This window comes from Mycteria americana, chromosome 5 (genome assembly GCF_035582795.1).
Source record: "Mycteria americana isolate JAX WOST 10 ecotype Jacksonville Zoo and Gardens chromosome 5, USCA_MyAme_1.0, whole genome shotgun sequence".
NCBI lineage: Eukaryota > Metazoa > Chordata > Aves > Ciconiiformes > Ciconiidae > Mycteria > Mycteria americana.
The window spans coordinates 57251508-57275845 of NC_134369.1; the positions used below are offsets into that span (position 1 = coordinate 57251508).

The following is a 24338-nucleotide window of genomic DNA, read 5'->3' on the forward strand; positions in this document are numbered from 1 at the left end:
GGCTCTGTTTGTACTAGTACATTGAGCAGTGCTGGGGCACAAGCCTGACCATCAGCCTGCAGTCACTCATATTCTTACATTTTTTGTACAGTTTCAGACACAGGTATCGCTCATACCAGCTACCATTCTTCCAAACAAGTGCTAAGCATGTTTTTGGAGTTGGCACAGGCCAGGGGATATTTCCAATAAGCAGCGCAGATGTCTTGCAGGGTCAGAGTTAAGCAACATGGATATGAGCTTTGATGAGCCAGTTGACCTAATGGCTAAAGAACAGACCTTGGAGCACTTTATTTACCAGCATAGATGTAAACTCTGGGGGTATAATTAATCTCAATGTTTGTTTTACCCCTTCCGGGTATTCATACCCTATCCTTTCTGAACTTCCATTTGTTGATAAAACACAAGATTAAATCTATAAAGCAATGTCAGTAGCACCTTTTGGGTGTCTAGCCAACTAAAATATTCCCCAGCTCTGATTTAGCCACTGCTTCCACATAGGATGCTTGTGGAGAGTTTGTTACCTTAAGGGGGGACTCAAAGAAGATAACACAGTGTGGGTGGATGCCATCAGCTGTGAATGTCATAAAGGACAATATGGCAAAAGACTTGACCTTCAAAGGAAGTGCCTAGGCCTGGTCTGAAAGTGACTGACTCCCCCCATGTGTGATCTGAACTATGCTTTCCTTTTCCTAGAAGCCCTACCAATGTCATAAGATATCATTGCTTCAGCCACCACCCACTAAAAAATGTAGTTCGCAGAGAATTCATTAGGATTTATCTGCCAAACCTATTCTCCATCCTGGGAAGGGCAGATCTGGATTTCCGTCTTCCAGGCAAATATCCTTAACAGCACTCCAGGTCCAATGCTAGCTCTCCTTTTGCAGAGGTCAGCCTGAGCAGCCTGGAGTTTAGGATATTGGAGGTATGGGATTGTCTGCCTTCAGGAAAGGGAGGGGTCTGAACATGAATATTCCTGAATATCCTGTACCCAAGGCAAATGCTGTAACTGCACAGACTGGTGTGGGCAGGTAACAGTTGCCTTGGAGAGGTTGGACTCTACAGAGTACCTCTTTCTCAGGTACTAACTACTCTATTATAAAATTGACCTCATGACCGTATAGACTCAAACTTCTGATCTAAAAAATTAAACTCCTGATCACCTAACCCGGTATATTTAAAGAAATTGAATGAGGTTCAACACACTGAGAAGGGTCTGGGTTTTTTTAACCTAAGTCTATGCTGCTGTACGCCTGAACAGTGTTAAATACATTTATCACTCTTAAACATCTGCTGTTGATCCCACAGGATGGAACAGGGAGGGAGTCAGGCTGACACCACACCAGACTGGCTGTGTTTCTGTCGGCACGCATCCCTTTTCTTGGTGCTCCAGATCCTCACAAGTACCAAGCCTTGGCTCTGGATTTTGACACTGCCTTGGATCCATAAGGCTGCATTAGGAGAGAGATGTCAGATTGGCACAGACATCCTTAGAGAGGCGAGCAATCATTTTCTCATGGAAATACAAAATGGCCTTTCTCCATCAATGACGTCCATGTGGAAGAGAAGAACTAAGATATCCCTGAGCAGACTGCATTTGTATTTCAAATTTCCTCATGTCAGCCCTCCAGCACCAGAACCTGGTGAAAGCTGGCAGCAGCTGGAGCAAACCTCAGCATTTTCTTTCCTTCCTACTCACAAGTCAGGAGTGGCCTCTTTGTTCAATCTTTATTTACTCAAAATTTTTTAAACTGATTCTCTCAGCTGGATACTTACTTTGTTTTTCAAAGATGACATACACTGGTCATTAGAAAGCTGATTTATAAAATTCTTCAGAATTCACAAATAGGTGTATCTCAGTGATTACTTTCTACTGGAGGAGGAAGCAAGAACAGTGTTTTTAAGAATGACCACACTCTTGCCTCATTTCTTTGGAACAAGAAAATTGTTAGTAACTGTTTTGATATAATTTTAATCACATTGAACTATAATTGCATGAAGAATGCAATTCAAATCAATAAGCCCAGCCACTGACCAGTCATTTTTCAGCTGGGTTTACAATTTTTCCCCTGAAGAGGATGCTCTGAGTATATTGATCAACAATCAACAGCAAAAATGGACGGTTGAATTTAACAAGAGGAACAGAATGAGGAAGAAAATCTGTGCCACTGACTGCTGCAGCCTCTGTGCCATTCTTGTGAAACTTCAGCAGGGCCTTGTGAGCAGCCTACAATGAAATACAGCAAGAGTTAGTGTGTGTGGAGGACAGGGTGTGAAATGATTAAAATTAGTACTACGTTAATTCAGCTACTGCCTTTCACAAAAATTGCTGGTAGGCCAGGAACCAGGAAGAAGGCCACTATAGCCCGTGGTGGTTTTTTTAGCAATGTTGTCTCAATAAGCAAGTATTTTCACATTCAGAGTACCTCAACACAGGTGTATCCAACACAGACCTTAGGGAATGCACACCTTGTGGAATTAGTTGAAAATAGAATATTCAATCAAATTCATAAGGAATGACAATTTCAGAAGGAAAGGAAGTTGGGCTCCAGAACTGCTCTGTATGTATCCCTAATAGCACGTGCATTACAGTTTAGCCAGTAGAAATTCAACCTTGATACCAATTTTTTTTTTAAATTATTGTTGGGTGTTTTTAATCTTTTTGTTTTACTAGCCCCAAAATGTTAGAACATTGTAATTGCTGTTTTCAGAATGGCTGTAAGAATGCTAGCCTTTCTCTTCACTGTATCTGTTCTCTCTGCATTATTTTCAGGAAATGGGATGTTTTCCTCAGGTCTGGTCCATCTTACATGATTAGCACTCATCAAGGCCTTCAATGGCAGCAGAAGTTTTAAAATCCTTTAAAATTCTAGAATGCACATATTAGAAAAAGGCCACTTTTTCTGCTAGATATGCTGACACAAGGCACCCCCAACACAGATATCCATGGGCACTCCTTTCACATGCAGAAACTGGGCTGTGTTTAGCTGCTGGGACAAATGGTACTCCCCTCCCAACCTTTGCCTGGCAGACGGAAGACAGTACCCTTATCTCCAGATCTTGGAGAAGTTTGAAAGAGTTTAAAGTTACTTTATCAGCTAAATGTTCTAGTTCAGAGTATCAGCCAGCCCTAGCAATAAGTAAAATTTCCCAACTTAGCTTAGGGCAAGACAATTGGGTATTGAGGAATCTGCAGGCCATTGTTTCTGCTGACAAACTTACTTTTGAAACCTTCATATCAGGCTTCCCTGTGATTCCAGACAGATCAGCCTGGTCAGAAAACACATCAGTTATACCCAGATTCATGTACATCTTCTTTAAGTCATAGGTGCCTGAAATTGATAGTTTTGGAATATATACTTCTATCCTCCTGTTAATTCAAAAGAAAATTATGGTAGTTATTGCAATCAAAGCATGCCTTGGACTGAAGACTCCCAACTTGCTGGTGGTTCTTCTGTGCTAAAATGTTAGTCTTTTCATCTGAAAAAGATGGCAACAAAAAGAAGATGGGAAGACGATGGTCTGGAGGATAGGAAAGGAGAACGTCAGCTGGGCTTTCTTGTATTATTCTGCAACACAGTCACTTGAAGGGAGAGCAAGCAGCGGTGGTGCCAGCATTTTGGGACTAAGTTTGCGTTGTCTTTCTAGCTTTGAAGGTTTTTCTTTTGGAATCACATCCCATTCCCTCTGAGGGATCTGATTGCTATGTCACAGTATTACCACTCTTAACGCATTGTGCTTGAGACAAGGGAAATGAGACAGACATTTTACATCAACTAGAAAATGTGTGGGGAAAAAAAATAAGTTTCCCAGCTCACAGGTCTCTTCCCTCATCACAAGGCAATGCTGATTCGAATTTTTGCTGAAAGTATGAAATCATCAAATCATTTGGTCTGTCCTTTTATACCCATTCCATTGTTTAAATCTCCAATCAACAGCAAAGGCTAGTAACTGTAAAACCTGATCACAGTATTCAGACTTTGGATTCTGACTACCTTGAATCATCAAATCAGAATTCTATATTTCACAGAATCACAGAATCACAGAATTGTATAGGTTGGAAAAGACCTTTAAGATCATCGAGTCCAACCGTAAACCTAACACTACCAAGTCCACCACTATACTATGTCCCTAAGCACCTCATCCAAACGTCTTTTAAATACCTCCAGGGATGGCGACTCAACCACTTCCCTGGGCAGCCTGTTCCAATGCTTGGTAACCCTTTCAGTGAAGTAAAATTCCCTAATATCCAGTCTAAACCTCCCCCGGTGCAACTTGAGGCCACTCCCTCTCATCCTATCACTTGTTACCTGGGAGAAGAGACCGACCCCCACCTCTCTACAACCTCCTTTCACATAGTTGTAGAGAGCAATAAGGTCTCCCCTCAGCCTCCTTTTCTCCAGGCTAAACAACCTCAGCTCCCTCAGCCGCCCCTCATCAGACTTGTGCTCCAGACCCTTCACCAGCTTCGTTGCCCTTCTCTGGACACGCTCCAGCCCCTCAATGTCTCTCTTGTAGCGAGGGGCCCAAAACTGAACACAGGATTCAAGGTGCAGCCTCACCAGTGCCGAGTACAGGGCCACAATCTCTTCCCTACTCCTGCTGGCCACGCTATTTCTGATACAAGCCAGGATGCTGTTGGCTTTCTTGGCCACCTGGGCACACTGCTGGCTCATATTCAGGCGGCTGTCAACCAACACCCCCAGGTCTTTTTCCACCAGGCAGCTTTCCAGCCACTCTTCCCCAAGCCTGTAGCATTGCATGGGGTTGCTGTGGCCCAAGTGCAGGACCTGGCACTTGACCTTGTTAAACCTCATACAATTGACCTCGGCCCATTGATCCAGCCTGTCCAGGTCCCTCTGCAGAGCCTTCCTACCCTCAAGCAGATCAACACTCCCACACAACTTGGTGTCATCTGCAAACTTACTGAGGGTGCACTCCATCCCTTTGTCCAGATCATTGATAAAGATATTAAACAGAACTGGCCCCAACACAGAGGCCTGGGGAACACCGCTTGTGACCGGCCGCCAACTGGAGTAAACTCCATTCACCACCACTCTTTGGGCCCGGCTATCCAGCCAGTTCTTTACCCAGCGAAGAGTCCACCCGTCCAAGCCATGAGCAGCCAGTTTCTCCAGGAGAATGCTGTGGGAAACCGTGTTGAAGGCTTTACTGAAGTCTACATAGACAACATCCACAGCCTTTCCCTCATCCACTAGGCGGGTCACCTTATCATAGAAGGAGATCAGGTTGGTCAAGCAGGACCTGCCTTTCCTGAACCCATGCTGGCTGGGCTTGATCCCTTGGTTATCCTCTACATGCCATGTGATGGCACTCAGGGTGATCTGCTCCATCAGCTTCCCTGGTACCGAGGTCAGGCTGACAGGCCTGTAGTTCCCCAGGTCCTCCTTCTGGCCCTTCTTGCAGATGGGCCTTACATTTGCTAACCTCCAGTCAACTGGGACCTCCCCAGTTAGCCAGGACTGCTGAGAAATGATGGAAAGGGGCTTGGTGAGCACATCTGCCAGTTCCTTCAGCACTCTCGGGTCGATCTCATCAGGCCCCATAGACTTGTGAGTGTCTAAGTGGTGCAGCAGGTCACTCACCATTTCCCCCTGGATTATGGGGGCTCCATTCTGGTCCCCGTCCCTATCTTCCAACTGTGGGGGCTGGGTACCCAGAGAACAATTGGCCCTACTGTTAAAGACTGAGGCAAAGAAGGCATTAAGAACCTCAGCCTTTTCCTCATCCTTGGTCACTGTGTTCCTTCCCCCGTCTACGAGGGGCTGGAGATTCTCCTTAGCTCTCCTTTTGCTGCTAATGTATTTGAAGAAGTATTTTTTGTTGTCTTTTACAGCAGCAGCCAGATTGAGCTCTAGCTCAGCTTTGGCCCTTCTAATTTTCTCCCTGCACAGCCTTGCTACACCTTTGTAGTCCTCCTGAGTTGCCTGCACCTTCTTCCAGAGGTCATAGACTCTCCTCTTTCTCCTGAGTTCTAGCCAGAGCTCTCTATTCAGCCAGGCCGGTCTTCTTCCCCGCCGGCTCGTCTTTCGGCACCTGGGGACAGCCTGCTCTTGTGCCTTTAGGACTTCAAGGCTTTAGGACTTTAGGACTATATTTACTATCTTTCAAGTAATTTTTCCCATTTAGACACAGTGTCTTTTGTCAGGGCATCTTCCAACTGTTTCATTTTTCCTTCATTGGGCAAGATAAACAATGCTGCAACATATCCCTTGTAAGGAATCTGCATCACCTCGCAAGACAGCTTCCTGCCAGAGTATGTTTTATAAAATCCATCTTGAGTCATCATCTTCACTTCAACTGAGATCTTCACATTCACATGGAAATAATCCTTGTGAGTCCCCTTAATATTGAAAGGATTTTCCCAGTAGGCTTGAAACCAAAAGAGAAAGAATGCAATAGAATGCTTATTTCAAGGAGGATATATTAATATAGTCCAGACTAATGTACACAAGATAAACCCATATCTGAAGATTTACACTCATACTCTAAGATCAAAGGTATTCCAAGTTTATTAAAGATCTTTTTCCCTGTCATCTTTGCTGTACTGTGTTCAGTAACAACTAAATATCCCAGGTTAAATTTCACATGGACTTGTACAACACCTTTCTAAGTCAGATAAATTAAATGAAGTAACTTCATCGTATTACCTTATGTTTTATTTGAAGAAAATGAAAGCTGACCAGGATCCAACAAGTTACTTTCTGATTTCAGAATATTGCTTGTAGAGCAAGTTCCACAGCAGATGTCTGCCTTTTAAAAGGTAGCATGTTAAGCTCCTTCCATGCTTTTTCATATGTTCTTCATCTTGTAACACTAAGGAAAAGCTTACATGCAAGAACAACCCGAACTTTTGGGCCTGGTCATAACTACATTACGGTGAATGGAATAGGGCTTCAAGGGCTTTAATCTTCAAAATGGTTTTCTCTTGATGTTTATTCAACTGATTTTTCCATGATATTTTATTTTGTATTAAACCAGGTCATTCACTGAACAAATACACAGGGATCACAGCTTGCCATTCTGTAAGTATGTTCTTTTTTTTTTAATATTGAATAGAAATAAAATAAAATTGAAAAATAAATAATGGAATGTAAACTTGAAAGTAGTCTGATTACTTTATAAGTTTGAGCTTTCCTCCCTGGCCCCCAGTAAAAAAAATATACTCCGGTATCATAAAGAAATGCCTCAGACTAGGGCAACTGAGACTAGGGTACCCAAATTTAATAAAGTACTTGAAATAAAGTCTGTTTTGCTGAAAGTTCATCTATTTCCAAACATGCTTTTCTGAGTGGTAAATTCCATGTATGTCCTGCATGCTGCTACAAATGGATATAACAGCTAAGAGGAAGTTAATCATTGCCAAAGCAGTGCATTCACAAGTACCTCTTGAGATATATATAATGTGATGACAAGCTGTAGAACATTTAGACTCTAACTCCAGAAGTACCTACCCATTTAATAGGCATGGACTGTAAGTAAATTAAAGTGTTTGGCAATTTTTATTAATCTACATCTTTGGAATTTACTTTTCTACTTCATACAGCATGTGAAAACATTGTAATTTTTTAAATAATAAGTAGATAAAGTCTGACAGAAAAATTTACAAATGCATAAATCTGTTGTGCTCTGGCAATTCCCTAAAACTCGAAGACTTCAAATAAATGAACTTTTATGCTTAGGAGCCTAAACATATGCTAGAAAAATTTAGATATGGAAGAGGTTTCAAATCATGAGAACTTTCAATGTTCCTTAGCATAATAGCCTAATCTTAACACTGACCTTCCTTTTAAAAGTAATTCAGAAAGAATCTGGGGTATTTGTTTGGTGAATCTGAGGTACTGCAGTAAGTAACACCTGTGTAACTTACATTTGAAATAAATGTAGTTAACAATTACCATTAGAGTGTTTGTATTGAGGTCTTTAAGTATTTGGTTTATATCCCCATGGGTTTTGTTCTTTATATGATCATTGATCTCTTTTTTAGCTTCAGTGGAATTCTGGAAGTTACTAGAAACAACTTTTCCTTTGTACAGTTTTTTGATGTCCTTCAGAAATGTTTTCAGTGGCTTCAGGTGTTTGTCCATGAACAGGGCGTTCCCCATGCTCAGTTGCACCTGGCTGCCAGGGCAGTTCAGCAAGAGGAGGAGATGATGAAAGCTGTGGTGTATCTCCTCCTCCTGGGTGTTGGTGAGGTTAAAGGCCAGCCCTTCCAGCACTTGAGCCTGGCTGGTGACTCTGGAGCCTAGGGCCAGTAGGGCAAAGGCAGTGGAGATGCTGACTGGGTAAAAGAAAATGTTCTTGCTAGGTTGTTGGGTGGTTGCTTACCTGTAAAACCGGAAGGCAAAGTCTGTGTTGCTGGGGGCTATCTGTTGGCAGGACTCAAGAGGACCTCCTTCATGGGGATGCTGCTCCTTGGGATCACTCACTGTGGGGAGTTGTCATTGTGGGGGTCAGGCTGGGTCAGGCTGTGGACAATGAGGTGAAGCATGGCCACCAGCAAGCACAGTGGGAAGGTGGCCTTCATCATCTGTCACAGCTACTGTGTGGACAAAGAGTGAAATGGTCTTGGATGCTGGTGATCAGCTGTGTCAACGTCTCATCTTTTATTTCTATCTGCTACTACCTTCAACAGCTATCTGGTAATCACTGTTATCTCCTGACCTGCTCCTTTACTATGGAAGTGTTTTTTAAATCCTTGTGCTTCTGAGTTTATCTGTAATTCCTATCCATTGCTGCCTACTTTAGTTCTGCTTTACTCCAGCTACAAAAGTCCCTTGTTACTGGAGAAAGAAACATGTGAGTATTAAAGAAAAATAGAGTCAGAGGGAGAGAACAAGTGAAAAGGCTTTTTTTTTTTTTTTGTCTCTGTGTAAATCTGTTTTATGGTGAGGCAGCACATCAGGAGCAGCTCTTAATTCTTTTATGTTTATCTCTAAGAACTCTCAGGATTACTATGCTATTAGTGATTGAATGAGGCTTACATCAAATGACAGTGCTATGTCAATGGAAAACAATACGAGATTGCAGCACTCAAGCGGTATTCTTTCTTTCATTCTTGACTCATTTTAATATATAAAGTGACTAATCACAAGAGAGCTGGTAAAAATTTTCTGCTTCAATACGTGATTAGATCAAAATATGTTGCTTTATTTTAAACAACCACTCATGTGATGCACAGCTTCCAGACAGATGCCTCTCTGTGTGTACTCCCCCCATCTTGGTCATGGTAGGGTGAGATTACTGGTGTGGACTTGGTCCCTCCTGTCTTTCCAAACTTTGTATCAGCAGGAAAGCTTTCTTTTGTAAGGCAAATAGCCCCATGGCCAGAGTAGTGCTCAGCAAAGAGCCTGGATTGTGGCATCTTGGCTGTTTCTGATAACTGTGGCTACTTCTTTTTTTTGTGTGCTTATTGCTTTCTTTTTTACATGTTAGACCAACAACATGTTGGGATGATTTGTAGTGTCTAGGATGTTTAACCTGTCAGAAAACAGGTAAGAGCTATTCTAATTAAAAATTGCACTACTGACTAGAAAAGCAACTCCAAATAGCCTTCACCTGATGTCCTACTTGAAGCGGAACAGCTTCAGGGAAGAAGATTACATGAATTACCTGCTCCCCCCCCCCCCCCCTCCCCCCCAGTCAATGGCAAAGGCATTCAGAGGCATGGGTTCAGCAGAGCAGATGAGATGTTTATTGGGATTTCCCCCACCCTGTGTCAGCACCCTGACCACTAAGATTTGGGTGAAAAGGAGCTGGCTTGTCCTTCAGCAGCTTTGCTCTGTAGGATCTGAATAAATTGGGACTTACAGGGTAGGTTGGCATAGCAAAATCAATTTGTGAATCCTATTTGGACCATGCTGGAATAAATAAGATAGCTCACTCACCTCAGTTTTGGTTATCCGATTGTAAGATTTAGGGAACATTAGTAATGATAAAAAATAAGATTGACAGGTGGGAAGTCAGAATGCTTCCCCTTGTTAATGAAACAGATTTCTTCTAGATGTGAAGGAGATACTTGGGATAAACCTTCAGAGCAGAGTTGTATTCTGTGGAGCTGCTATAATGTATCCCCACAACTTGCTATTCAATATTTCTTGAAATTAAGTTCTGCTGTCATTTGAGTGCTTAGAAACCAGATTTCACCCTTGAAAGCAGATGTGCTTCATGACTCGCTAGCTAAATACCACACAGCTGCATCAAAAATCATTAAGGTAAAGATAACAGAGTACTTAAATTACATTCAGAAGAGTCTTGCTCTTGTATGGGTTGTGCTGTTTCTTGTTGCTTTACTCCTACTGCTGTTTTCCTCTGTTAAACATTACATGGCTTCAAATACATATTACCTACAAGGCCAAAGCTGAATGCTGATGAAGCTAGTTTTCTTGGATGTTGTATGCATGTGTCCACATGTCTCCGCTCCAAACAGAAGCAAAGACCATGGGGCCCAGCTGGTCAGTAGACTGGAGTGTTACATCCCAAAGGGTATGCAACTCCTAAGCAAATATTTATTGGAAATGAGATTTTTGTGCCAAGGGCAGGTACTTTGCCCTATACGCTACCTGAGATGGAGATAACTGTTCATCTGGAAACACACAATTTTGCCCAGGACTTAGCTCTTAAGGCCAGAGTCAGGGAGCTGCAGGGAGCACCACTTGTGCTCGGACATGTTAGCCAGCCTACTGGACTCCACTTAAGTGTCAACATCTCATCTTTTTATTTCTACACAGTAGAGACCCCACTGGTTGCTATTTGGGAGCCAATGAGTCCTCTTGGCCTCATTAATAAAGAGGGTACCTCATTAGTTTGTGTAAGAATGGTGAATTTTAGCTGTATATTGAATAGTAATCTTGTAATCTTTCAGACATAGTGTCTCCTCACAACCTAATAATTCTCTCTGTATCTCTGTTAAGGACCACCTAATATATCAAGATCTGAAAAGTACTTAATGTAGACTTTAGCACTTGAAAAAGCTGTATAAAATGTGTGCCATCACTGCAAGTGCCCAAACGTGATACTGAACAAATGCAACCATTGTAACATATATAAACAGTAAACCAAGGCACAGTCCCAAATCTCTCAAAGAACACCAAATAACAGAAGAGAGAAACCCAGTAACATTAACCAGTAACAAATCAAGGCAGTCTCAAACAATAAGTCTCAGCCTTCTTGTAAAGATGTATTTCAATTTCCTGGGATTCTTTCAAAGGAAGATAAGTGCTGTGAAGCTGGCTGACCAGCATTCATGGCTGGATGAACTGTTTAGATATGTGGTTTGATCAGCCAGCCAGGAGAATGCCTGCTCAGTCCCTCTATGCCTCTACTGTACCTTGCAGGACTTGTTACTGTCCTGTCGGGAAGGGGTGGCACAGTTCCCTGGATCCTGAAGAGCCAAGGAGCTGTGTAAGTAAAACAGTGTAAGCATGGCTGTTGCCAGTCCCCAGCTGTGCTGCTTTCAGAGGTAACTTCTTTATCTACTGGGATCCATGGCCTTGGTCATGCAGCTAGGTTCCCTGCACAGTATCTACAGCCTCAGCTCTTTTTTTTCAGAATACAGCTGAACTCTGCATACTCATTTTAGATACAGCCAAAGTTTGCTGTTAAGTACTTTGGTTTTGAATTTGTATTTTTTCTTACTAGAGTACCAGTTGCTGCTGTCCCCTGGAGTGCTTGTGTAGGTCAGGTGAGGCTTGATGGAGCAGACTGTTCTCTTTTGCCAGCCACAAAACCACTGTGTTTGAATTAAATGAATGAATGCTTGATTGCACAGTCTTTCAGGGGAAAAAAGTGAGATGCTCACAGTGCTCCAAGACAGGCTGTTGGCTGTTCCGTGCTGCTCCTTTAGTCATACAGCTGAGCAGCGTTAAGCATTTATGTTTCTGTTAATTTTGGTTTGATCCATGTGATGTTTATCTGAGGATGCAAGTAAATGCTGATGAAACTATTTTCCATCCACATGTAGCCATGCAGAGCAGGTAGAAGTCAGTGATCGCAGGGCCAGCTGGCTTTTGTGTTTGCTGTCCCCAAACAGGCATAATTGCCGTAGGCAAACACACTTTGGAGAGAAGAGGTCCATGGCCATGAGCAGCTGTTCTACCAGATATATGTTCCTAGCTTATTGCCAGATAATGACACAAGTGCTAAAACATCTTCTGAGGTGTTATGGCCTGCCTTGGGGCTTTAGTTTCCTGACCCATGCAGCTCGGACATCTGCTACAACATGCTAAACCAAGCTAACTTTCTGTTCTATGAAAAGCAGAGCAGAAGGAGTAATTAACATGCAACTTGTTTTTTCCCCCAAAATGAACTTAGCATCAGTTCAGAAACGGTCCCACACTCAGAGGCTTTCTTTGAGCCTTGGATTAGTCACATCAGAAGAGGAAGCCTGGGCAGTGGAGTCCACTGTGCAGCTGCACAGCCAGCTGAAGAGGAAGGTAGCAGGAGAGAGACTCAATGCTGTAAAGAGTTGTATGCAAGGGTTGGGGGTAATTCTGCATTCCCTGCATGACTCTGAGGTGAACCAAAGCATGCTTCAGTATAGGAAGAAAACTGTAGCAGAGACACAAATGCAAATGTTTTTGCTGTTCAGACATTCATCTGTAGTATTCTCTTGTTGAAAGTCAACAAGGATTGATTTAGAAACTCTTTCAAAATCTGCTTCTCTTTGCTTCAATTATCAGTGTTTTCATGAGGTGGTGGCTTGAAGAGGCCCGTTGTCCAACTAGGGAAGTCAGCAGAGGTTCTGTAAGCCAACGGCTGGTCCACCACAGGGCCTGCTTCTGGAGAGAGTAACCTGCAAAATGTGCCTACGCTGCCACTTTGGTTTACACCTTAGCTCATTCCTGACCATGTGCCTGCACTCATACTATTTTACTGCAACTGTCTCTGGTATGAGCTGTCTAGCTCCTTTCATCAGCAAATGCTCAGCAAGGCTTGCAACCTCAGGCAGCCCCAGCCATGCCCTGCTGAATGCAATGCCCACCCTCAGCATCACTCTCTATAAATGTTTTCTCAGGCTGTTACATAACTCTCCTGTTATTTTGGGCACTCTGAAAGAAAAGCAAAACAAAAAATGGCAATGTCTCAAGGCAGCAGAATGTCAACTTTGGCCGAGGGAAGACTTGAACCAAGTGCTTGCAGAGCAAACACAGCCACCCCACTCCAGAAGATCTATAACACCTACATTGTATATCACATATCTGGTAGACACGAACCACTCTGTATCAGCTGGCCCATGGCTGTCTTCATGTCCTGTCCACAAAGACAATATATGCATTGCCAAAATTCACCATTGCTTAACCCAACATGAAACTCTAGCTGAAAGGATACAGTTGTTGTGAGGGAGCCAGTTTGGGGCTCTGAAGCAGTAGTCAGTGTTAGGTTGAAGAACCTACCTAAAGTATGTCTTGAAGACATATGTGGTTGCAGTCAGATTTTCCCATGAATTTCTGTTCTTACAACAGGACTAAAAGGTCTGCCTGCCCCTGGCCTTCAAGTCAGCAGGGAAGGAGGATATATGGAAGATAAACATACTCAGCCTGGTGGTGGTTCACATAAGATCTTCCCTGCATTTCTTTTTCCAAAAATATTTGTCTTAGCTCTGTTAGCCCATTTGGCAGATCCTGCATGCTCATTTGTCCTGTAGATGGAGATTAATGAGACCTCTAAGTCAGGAACTTGTTACTCTAATGAGTCTTTAATATAATAATTTACATAATTTGAGAGGTAAACATATCCATTTCAAACAATGACTATGGAAGTTACAGATAATAATGGTATTGTCAAATTATCCAGAAGGAACATAGATCTATGGTTCTCATTGAATCCAGATAGAACTGGGATTCACGTGTCAGTCAAGCATAACACAGCAGGGTTCAGTTCCTGACTGCCATTAAAATCATGACTTTAGGATAACAAATTTCATATTCCATAGTTTTAAAATGTTTTCAACATTTTCTTTAATTTTCTTTTAATAGTTTCTTTTATTTTTCTTTTAATTATTTCTTTAATAAAAAAGCACTCCTAACTAGAGAAGTGCAGTGAGAAATGCAACTCAGTTATAAAGAAATGTGCAAAATGGCTGTGTTTCCATTTTCATATTGCAACGCCTTGAAGATAATATTTCATCTCTAAAATCTCAGTAAAGAAAGGATAATATCCCATTTCATTCATTAAACCCTCAAAAGTTTCCTGTCCATGTATAGTATTTATTGATTCAGAGAAAAACTGTAGAATTTATGTATTTTATAGAGTTTTCTGTGTCATGTGGAAAGTAAACTTCTTACACCAGAATGGCTGGAAACAGATTTTCTAAATCCATGTTTATCAACCAAAACAAAAAAGTCTTAATAATTATCTGTACTTCATGGTTACATTTGGCAGATGGTTGAAAGAAATGTTAAGGTGCTTGATATTTGCTGGCCAAGTCATGTTTTTATCCAGGAGCCCTGCTGTGACTTAAAGAGTATAATTTTAAGACTCCAACTTTGAAAACTCTAGTTATGCTAGTGGAAATTTTGTCCATGGAAAAGTCTTACTGGTCCTAAGTAGCTGTTATTTAACCTTTTTTTTTTTTGAGTAGTAATGACTGGCTTAAAAGAGACTTTTTAAAAACAGCAACCTAAAATCTTACATTAGACATGCAAACACAGGTTCTGGAAGCACTAAAATGTCTCTCACTGGCTTGCTTCATTTTTCTCTTTAGCACATTTGCTAAAGAAACACAATTTTGCTCTTAGCTCTAATATAAACACAGTTTGTGTGCAAGGTTGTTCTGATCTGATGATCTGATGTATTGTGTTCATACTTTCATGGGAGACAACCATGTTGATTTTTGTAGTTGATATTGAAGAAAACTAGCCTCATGTTTTTGCTCGGTTAGGGCTGTAAGAATTCATGAATTTCTGTGAACAGTTACATAGTGGCTGTTCAATGAGCTATGCTAACAAAGCAATAAGGTTTAATTACCCCAGCCTAATCTGACAGCTTGGTGTTGGCACACTATCTGTTAGCACAGCTGGCTAGTGATGCATGTATGCATAAGAAATAAAGATCACTCCTTGCAAGTTTTCTTTGCTTTTCAAGTATTGTGTGGTTGAATTCTTGCAATTTTAAGTTGTCTTCTCATACAAACTTTGCTTCCCCTCATCCAATTTAAAAACAGGTCTCAGTTAATAAGTTCTTCTAACATGTTCTTCGTTTTGAGTTTTGGCAGAGGCTGTTTTCAAGCTAAACATTGGCAATGCCTATACGAAATTCATATTCCAGTTGTTTGGGCATGTCAAAAGTTTGGATCACCCAAGAAACCACAATCCATATGGCCAAGCCCCCAAGCCTATAATATCTCCAACATGTACCATTGCGTCAGGATGCAAAAGCCCTGAGTACAGTGCAGAGCTAGGCTTCTCAAGGTGGCATTAGGCCTGCACAAAGATAGTCACAGTTTTAAGTTTACAGCATCTTCATTTATACTTTAAAAATGAGACCTTTTCTTTTGTTCACATGTTGTTTGTAGTACAAGTACAAGATCAGGAAATTGCCTTACATGGATTTCCAAACCGAAAACTCTAAGCCAAGGTTTCCTCATTTTTTGCTACAGACAATTTAACCTACAGTTGCAATCAATGAGGACCACTGAATAGTAAGAGGACAAGAACTAAACCTATATTCAGCAGTTCCTGGCTAATGCAGCCTCCCTGTGCCTCCCAGCAAAATTCAGCAGGGCTTTGTGGACATCCTGCATAGAAAATGGGCAAATTTCATAAGAACAGAGATTGGACAGCGGAAGTGTGAGGGGAAGTCCCTGATGCAGTGACTCCCTGGTGCAATTGCATCTGAGGAAACCCAGCCCAGGGGCTGGAAAGAGACCTAGTGGAGAGAGGAGAACTGGAAATGGCAGAAAGAGACTGAAGTAGAAAAGAGAGGTGTGCTGTGCTCCTCTAACAAAACATGTGCATCCACTCAGTAATAAAATCCTGTTCAAATTCTGTCCAGCTGTGTTGTCCAATGGTTTCTTGCAGCAACCTTACAATCAATCAATATGGCAGAGAAATATTAAAACTTGGGGATCATAATCAGACATTAAAACATTATATTTCTGAAACTGTCCCTCCGTCCAACATATTTTACTTTTAAAGAAAACATAGTCAACAAGTGTGCCAGTGTGTTTTCCCCACAGGTTTTTGCCCCTGTGCAACAGAATCTTAGAATCAAAATCTAGGTTGGAAGGAACCTCCAGAGGTCATCTAGTCCAACCCTCTGCTCAAAACATGCCTACTTAGATCAGGTTCCTCAGGGACATGCCTCCAAGGATGAGAATTTCACAATGTCTCTGGGCAACCTTTTCCAGTATTTAACTGCCACATGGTAAAAATATGTTCCTAATTAGAATTTTCTACATTCAAACTGTTCATTGATCTTCTCTTCAGTTTCTGCCAGCTTCAGCATCATACATCTCTCTGTCATCATCCAGAAACTTGTGGGCTGTCATTTACAGTCAAAGCACTGCATTTGCTCAGCTGGACCTTGCTTAGCAGTAATTGAAAGAAAACATCCATGCATCTCCTGCTCTTCTGTCTCTGTCAGGTGAGGTCTTTGGGTAGCCAACTCCACATGGATGCTTTGCCCCCCCCAGGAGAACATTGCAAAGGCAGTGGAAAGGCTCAAAGGAGAGAATAAAATGTTGTTGTCACCTTCCTCTGCCATGACCTGCTTGTAAAACCTAAATGTGAAGCCAGCGTTGCTGCTGGCTACCTTGAGATGAGCCAGATTTCAACTACACTGCTGCTTTCCAGGTGATGTTTAGGTAATTTACAGCTCTGAATCAGTACTGTTCACTGGGGTGACCAGTTAATATGTGGGAGTGAAACCTAATCACACAGTGGACTTGTTTGCTGGCTGTCATTTACAAGATAGTGAGGAATGGAATTGACATCTGTGTAAGAAAGCTTTGTGAAAATTACCCATGTCTCCATAGAATGCCATCAATTTGTTACAGAGGTTAATTTATGCTAGTTCAGATCTATGACTGAACTCAAAGACCAGCATGCAAACAATGAGAAAAAAGGGTTTTAATTAATGTCTTTGAAGTAGTTTCTAAAGAAAGACTGGAACACCCATTAAATCCACAGAGTGCCAAAAATAATTCTTCGTTTTGCCCACAGAAATGAGATACAAGGCTTTGGTCTCAGTGGTTAGTTCAGTGTTGCCAAACTCCATGAATACTGAAGTGTTTAGAGAGGCTGTTTTCCCCTTAAACTTCTTTTGACCTTTCATCATCTTCCCCCACCCAAATTTCACCTCCATCCAAAGCACACATGTCACGTTCAACTGGAATGCTTTGGGAAGAAAACAGAGCTGGATTTCTTGGGGGATCATGGGAAGAACATTTTGGGGATCAATGTCAGTAAAAAAGAAACTAGATAAATGTAGTCTTTACTGTTAAAAAATGAAAAGATGTGACATATCAGACTCCTCTTACTGCCTCTGAACTAATTTGCTCTTTTAATTTTGCTGTGCTGAATTAAATGAAGATGGATATCTGTGATGCCTTCATTTGTACAGCAACACAACTGACTACAGAAATGATTTTTTTTTTTAAAGAGGCAAGAATTAAAACTATGTGTGTTTACCCCAACTGTGTATTTGTCCTCCTCTTTTTCTTCATTGCTTTTTAGTGCAGAAAATGAATTATTTCTTTAAGGAGCCTCCACATGTTATACTATCCAAAAACTGGCCAAAAAGTGAGTCACCTCAGATTGGAATAGCTCTGAGTTTCATTTATGATTCATAGGACTTTATGGAATGAGTTGGATGCAAATGGGTCTAAACTAAACACTGGGTTTAACTCCGCTGTACCAGATCTACAAAATCAAAAAGAGAAAGGTAACCATCACCCCATCGAGCTTGGCAGGGAGCAGTCTTTGAGCAGATACTGAGGTGGCAATTGCTGGCAGTTAGAACAGACATAAATATGTCTCAGAAGAGAAACTCCATTTGCTGCAGTGCTCTAAAACTGCTACATGGCTTGGTGCAGGGAGAGCCCCATGTACTTCCAAAATAAGGAAGAAGGAGCAAGAAGTGATTGTGTCACATCAGCTGCCAGCTCCTACACGTGAGCTTGCCTTGGAGAAAGAAGTTCAGGAAACCTGCCCCAAAGACTCAAGGACATGCAAAAACTGGAGTCAAAAGTTTAAACCCAAAACCTTATATATGCCATACAGTACATAAATAAAAGACAATGCAAATGAAAGTGTCACATAAAAATGACACAGGAGTGGAAAGTTAACAGAAGGGCAGAATCTTTATTCGGAATGTTTCCAAGTTTTAAAGCTTTAAGGACCTTATGTGGCCAGCATGTGAGGGGCAAACCCCAGACAACATTTGGACTCCAAGCAATGAAGAAGCAACGGTGCAGTTGTACTTGCATGAGTCTGAGCTTGTGTCCTGTAACTAAACAACATCTAACTGATGGAGGTGAAAAGTTCAGTGTTAAACCTTCTCCCCTACAATCATTTCCCTTGATTCTCTTTCCATTGGCATCACTTTCTGGCTTATTTATGCCAAAAGCTTTAACATCTGTTAATTAAGTTCCAGTCGAGCCTTACAAAGACTCAAAGGTTACATTGTGTGGTGGCCTGTCCAGACAGATGAGCTAATTAGCCCCAGTGTACTGCCAGGCTGCTCTTGCCTCCCTGCTTCCCTGTCTCATGGCAGCTGCAACAGGGACCTCAGCTTGTGCCTCTGCCTCTCGCAGCACAACGTGGACATCTCGGCCACATTGGTAATTCCCCTCTCCCTCCCACCTGCTCCCCATGGACTTCTGCCTTTTTTCAGGGAAGAGCAGTGCTCCTCAAGACATGACATGTTTCTTCACAGAACCTCCAAAACCATTTCTATTTTCTCACCGTTTCACAAGAGCAGCTATTTTCATGGTCCTTGTTTTGCAGAGGGGTGATTCCCTTTATCACCACTGTCAAACCCACTCTTTTACGCAGGTGAAATAAGAAACTGTACCATAAGTAACACAGGCAACATAGGATCTACTACAATTGTTATCTCATATTCACACCACTTTCAAGATGCCCCCTTAGCCAAGGTGTCTTCTACCCTTTGCTTCTATTGCTTGCACTCTACACAGCATAAGACAACTGGATAAGAAGGTAAAACCATCCTGGAGGCTGTAAATCAGCTTCTGAGGAAGGTCTCTTCCTTTTCCTCTTTTGTTTAATGCAGGATCTAGTGGTTTAGGTGCTTTTAAAGGTATTGTGATAAAAGTCCGAGATGTATTTTTCAATTAACTCATAACAGACTCTTGCATTTAAACTGGAGAAATCTTGTAAGAAATGTCAAAGTCAGCTACCCAGAGGGAATGAGAAATATGAAGAATGGGATGGAAAGCCAACAGCTTCAGCTAGAGCATGCTTTGCTTGTGGAGCCATCCATTTCTGATGGACAGTATAAACCTACTTCTTTCCCAGCCCTTTTCCCCAGGCTGAAATGGTTTACAACTGAAATTGTTTCTGAATTATGAAATCGTTTCTGGCTTACAGCAATCTTAGATTTCTGGACGTTGAAGCATGCGGCTATTCCTGGAAATGTGAAGTAGGACGAGCTAGTGAGATGTTCTGACAGCTCTGTGACTTCAACCTCTGAGGCCAAAGTCTAGAAGCAGTTCTCAGAAACCAAACTGGTCCTCAGGAAAAGCATCCTGTGAATCTTTATCTGGAAGAAAGCTTCAGCCAAAGCCTGGAACCAGGCAAGCTTCAGCATGCACAGGAGGGAAGTTTCAAACAAGAAAGTAAAGGAGTGAAAGGCAACAGTACTTCCAGTGAGTGGCTTGCCTGTGTGCATCAGCATCTAATTATCATAACACTGTACTGTCTTCATATGTATTTTCCTAATAGGAAAGAAATGTCATGCTATACGTAGGACAAAGATGACCAAACCATGTTGTGTTTGAAGAGGAGATATACAACTCTTTGCCAAGCCTTTGCAGGAGTCAAATAACCACAGACCTTCCATTCTTCCCTGCAGGTATTTTTTCTCCTGGCCAAATGACAGAGCACAAGCCAGGAATCTAATATATAGCAGAATTACTGAGTTAACAGTATGGCTGTCCATTAAAAAGGCTTGGAAATGTTTGAGTGAAATGCATTCATTTGTTTTGGTCCAGCTTTTGCAGTCTCTTAGCAGCCACTGGTACAATTAAATACGCTCCATTCCAGAAAATATTTTCTAGATCCATTACAACAATGAAACTGTTGATGCCTTCCGACCCCCCATTCTGAGCCGCAGCCATACCTCACATAGGTGATTATGCTGATGGTAACTCCATCTGACATATGCCAGGGGTATGCATGTGGTATTTGGGGATACCAATGCTCTGTAAAGGCTGCAGGAGAGAACTGCCTTGAGCAATCCATCTCTCACAAGGGCTTCCTGAACCTAGGTCTTAGTGTGATTGGCAGGTGATGGACACTGGCTATGTGGATCTCGGCCACAGCACCTTCATAGCTGCCAAGTTCCTGGTGGCAATAGAAGCTAGGTTTTCAGCACTGAATAATCACCAAGTTCTTTGAGAGATGAGAAATTCACATAGTATTGCCCAGGAATATCTGTTAATTACTAATTGTGTGACAATTGCTAGACTCTCTGAGTACATAATGAAATGCATGACATCTGATTTTGAGAAATTGGACACCACCAAGTGATGGGTCTGTGACATGAACAGTACTATTTTCCTGCAGGGATAACTCTTTTCCCATTAAGATAATGATGTGGGTGCACTGATCAATGAAGAGCACAAGGAAAGGCATGCTGTCATTAAAGGACACTCTTACCTCAACATTCCTGAAGTATCATGGGGTCAACCCCCACCAGAACTTTGTAAACCTTGCTAAAATTTTTCTTTATCATTATGTCCTAAGAATGACATGCAGAAAGAACAGTATCATACAGTACAAGAACATGATAGGTTGTTCAGTATCAAGACAAGACAAGACAAAATCAATCACAACACAAGATGTGACCATTTAGTTATGTATTAGAAAACAAATTAAAAGGTAATTACTTTGCAAAGGACTTAAATTATGGTATAGTTCTATGAGATCTCCTGTTTGATGAGGATACACTGGCATCAGAGCTACGCACCTCAGCTTTGTCAGGAATTTTTCCCATTAAGTAGCCTATGCCTTCTACCATTGTCAAAATATGGGCTCTTATTTGTGCTTAGGTTTAACAGAGCATTAGTAGGTCTTTCCAGCAGAAAAGCAGAATTTGCTTTTCAGCCCATGACCTTTAAGGCGTTGCTTATGTTATATGCCTTTAGTTTCTTCCTAGCAGATGCGGCACAGCACTGGGAACAATGACAGACCTGCGCATTGGCGCTAACCACTGGCTCTTTGAAATATGTTATTTTCCTTGATTTACTTCAAGCATATTATTTCCCTCTCTGCCCCTACACCCTTATACACTTTGCTTCTTTTTGCTTGTTCCTTCTTTTATGATCTTTAGCACTACTCAAAATTGCTGCTAGTTTTCTTCCAATGTCTTTTGAACTTCACGTAGTTTGTAGGTAGGGGTTAAATCTATCTCCACCATGAATTAATCCTGGTTTCTGAGCTCTTTATTTATGCTTTTAGACTTTGTTTCACTTCTGTAGATAACTCCTTCCTAGTTATGACAGCAAACACACAGTTTACTGCTATTCCCACAATGCTTGTTTTCCTTTTCTCCTTATTTCAGAGAGCTGCTCAGTGTGTGCTTTCCAAAGCTTCTGCTGTGCTTGCAATTCTTCTTCTATGGCTGTTAACCTAAAACAGTCTTTACAGAAGACTACTTTCAGCCTTACCATCACAGATTTCTCTTAGGGTCCACATAGGCAGTGCTGAGGCTGCAGCTCCTGCGCACACATGGTTGCATGCACTGCCAGATCAGGTTTGTGTGTAGGCTTCAGTGCAGGCTGGGTTAGAAGATGTCCTTTGCACTTTGTTCCTCTGGTGGTGCATCAGGTCAGCTCCATCCTCCAGCAACGCCACTGCATTGAAGTGGCACGCCACAGTACTTGCACACAGCAGCAGAAACCCTGGACTAGCTAGGAAGAAAGTCTGTTGCACTGAGGCTTCTTGGTCATGAAAGTTACGGTCAGCAAACACACCAAGAAAGAAAAATCCAGGAAAGAAGAAGCAAAAACCCAGCAGACTGAAAGAAACACTGTCCTGAACAAAACAAGACTGCACTGGATTTGTGACAACCTTAAGGCTGACAGTTTTGGGGGGTTCTGCAATCCTTCTGCACTCATTAGTTACCACACGAATTTGCTGTCTGCTGCACATTGCCAGTGAGGGGCATTCCCTGAGTTTTGTCAAAATAGAAAGAAAACCACGCAAGACACGTGTATATGGTCCCTACTCCCATTTGAGGATGATTCCCTACCAACAATGGGTTCTTGATATTTTTTGGTTACCCAGTTCTTAATTCAGCTTGATTTTTCTCCACACACTTTCAAATAAATTAAGCAACAAGGTTACCTCTCAAAGTGAGATCTGATTGGCAAAATACTGTTTAGATATTTTTTTTCCTACTAACAGAGACTATTGATCTGAGGTCTGTGAGGAACAACAAACATAATGTCTCTTGGTATTCGCCTACAGAGTCATTTGTCTTTGCAAAGCTGGACTTTGGCATACTGTCCTGAATTAGCCCTGAGATTTGCCAAGAACTTTTAAATGATCTTCTGTAGAATCAGCTTATCTGTATTACATCAAGACCAAGTCCTTATATGTTTAGAGGTATGAAGCCAACTGTTTGTTACTAAATATTGAACAGACTAAATAGTTATGAGTAGGAAACTTTTGTCATTGGTTTACATGACTTTGGGGAGGGCTTTGAGAGTGAATGTCAAGTGTTACATGGCTGGCAGATAGACATGGAAAGGTTCTTATATTCCTTATTGGTATACTTACAGCTACAATTTACTAATACTGACAGCATTAATTTAATGTCAAAGAAAATAAAGATCCCCAAACCAATCAAGATAATCATATTTTAGAAATAGTCACCATAATTTTTGAGTTATATTTTTCACAGACATTTTAAGAGACTGAAGTCTGAAAAGTTGTCATTTATATTTTACTTTTTTTTCTACTGGTTTCAGATATTCTATAGCAAAAGATTTAATCAATCTATAATTTAAGAGCTTTCATTGGCCTTCTATATTTTAATACAACATGCTAAGGATGTTTAAAAAATTCAAGAAAAAATAATAAAATAATTTAAATATTTACTGATTTGTGTTTCTTTCCTTTCATAACTGTACAACTATCTAGTGTAGCTGGTATGTTAAAATCCTATCAATTGTGTCACTATAAAACGACACAATAGCAATAAGTTAGACTCAAGAAACTTCAAGTGAAAAGGTACAAATGTCAAGTCACAGTATGTTTTTACTCTGTAACAGTAACCCACAGTTCATATTTAGAAAGGTGACTTCTCAAATATTACCTGCATTTGGATGTGTGTCTATGAAGGTTAACAGTCCCTAGGAAAGCTCTGCTGTTCCTACTGAAGAAATACAAGCTCTCTGGTGTTAAATTTTTTCATTCCTCCTCTTTTCTACCACAGTCTGACAAGTCTAGCTGGAAAGTGTGATAGTGAAGGCAGTGTCAGTAGGAGAAAGGAGAAATGACAGTGACAACAAATCCATAAAAAGGAAACTGATGCTATGTCATGGACTGCTCCACCAGACTGTTATGTCAGGGCATTGGCAATAATAGCTATACTAGTAAGATAAAACAGAAAGTCTTTTTGCTGATATGGCTTCCTTCCTTAGTAGGATAAACATTATTTGTAAAGCAAAAACAACCTTCTTGTCTTCGTGAGGAGGGCTTCCACTGAGGAGACAGAAGGAGGCAAGCTACAACAGCTGCACTCAGCAACCCTTTACATTGGCGTGTCCTCCTGTGTCCCAGTCACTGATCCTGCAGCTTCACGCCATACTTGGTTAAAAACCAAAGAAATTAATGGCAATTGACTCCAATATTAAGGGAATCTGCATTTAAGACTAGTCATCAAAGGTTAGTGGATTAAACAGACAGGACTTGTACCTCCCACCTCCTTTTCCCTGTTTCCCTTCTGCTCTCCCGTACACACCCCGTGAGTGTACAGCAATAGCTACATCATCCGGAGACTTTAAACCATCTCAAATACCCCACAGGAGCATGTCAGGAAGTGTTTCTTACAAAACTGGTGAAAAGTGACTTGTATTTCGTTAACGCTACAAGCTATACCTGGCTGTAGACTGATGGGGAATACCAGTGACT

The 24338-nt window shown here is 41.5% G+C and overlaps 1 pseudogene; it reads right to left on the minus strand.

The window, feature by feature from the left end:
- Positions 1-2035: 2035 nt before the first annotated feature.
- On the minus strand, positions 2036-8545 carry LOC142409774 (alpha-1-antitrypsin-like; annotated as a pseudogene).
- Between the last annotated feature and the right edge of the window lie 15793 nt (positions 8546-24338).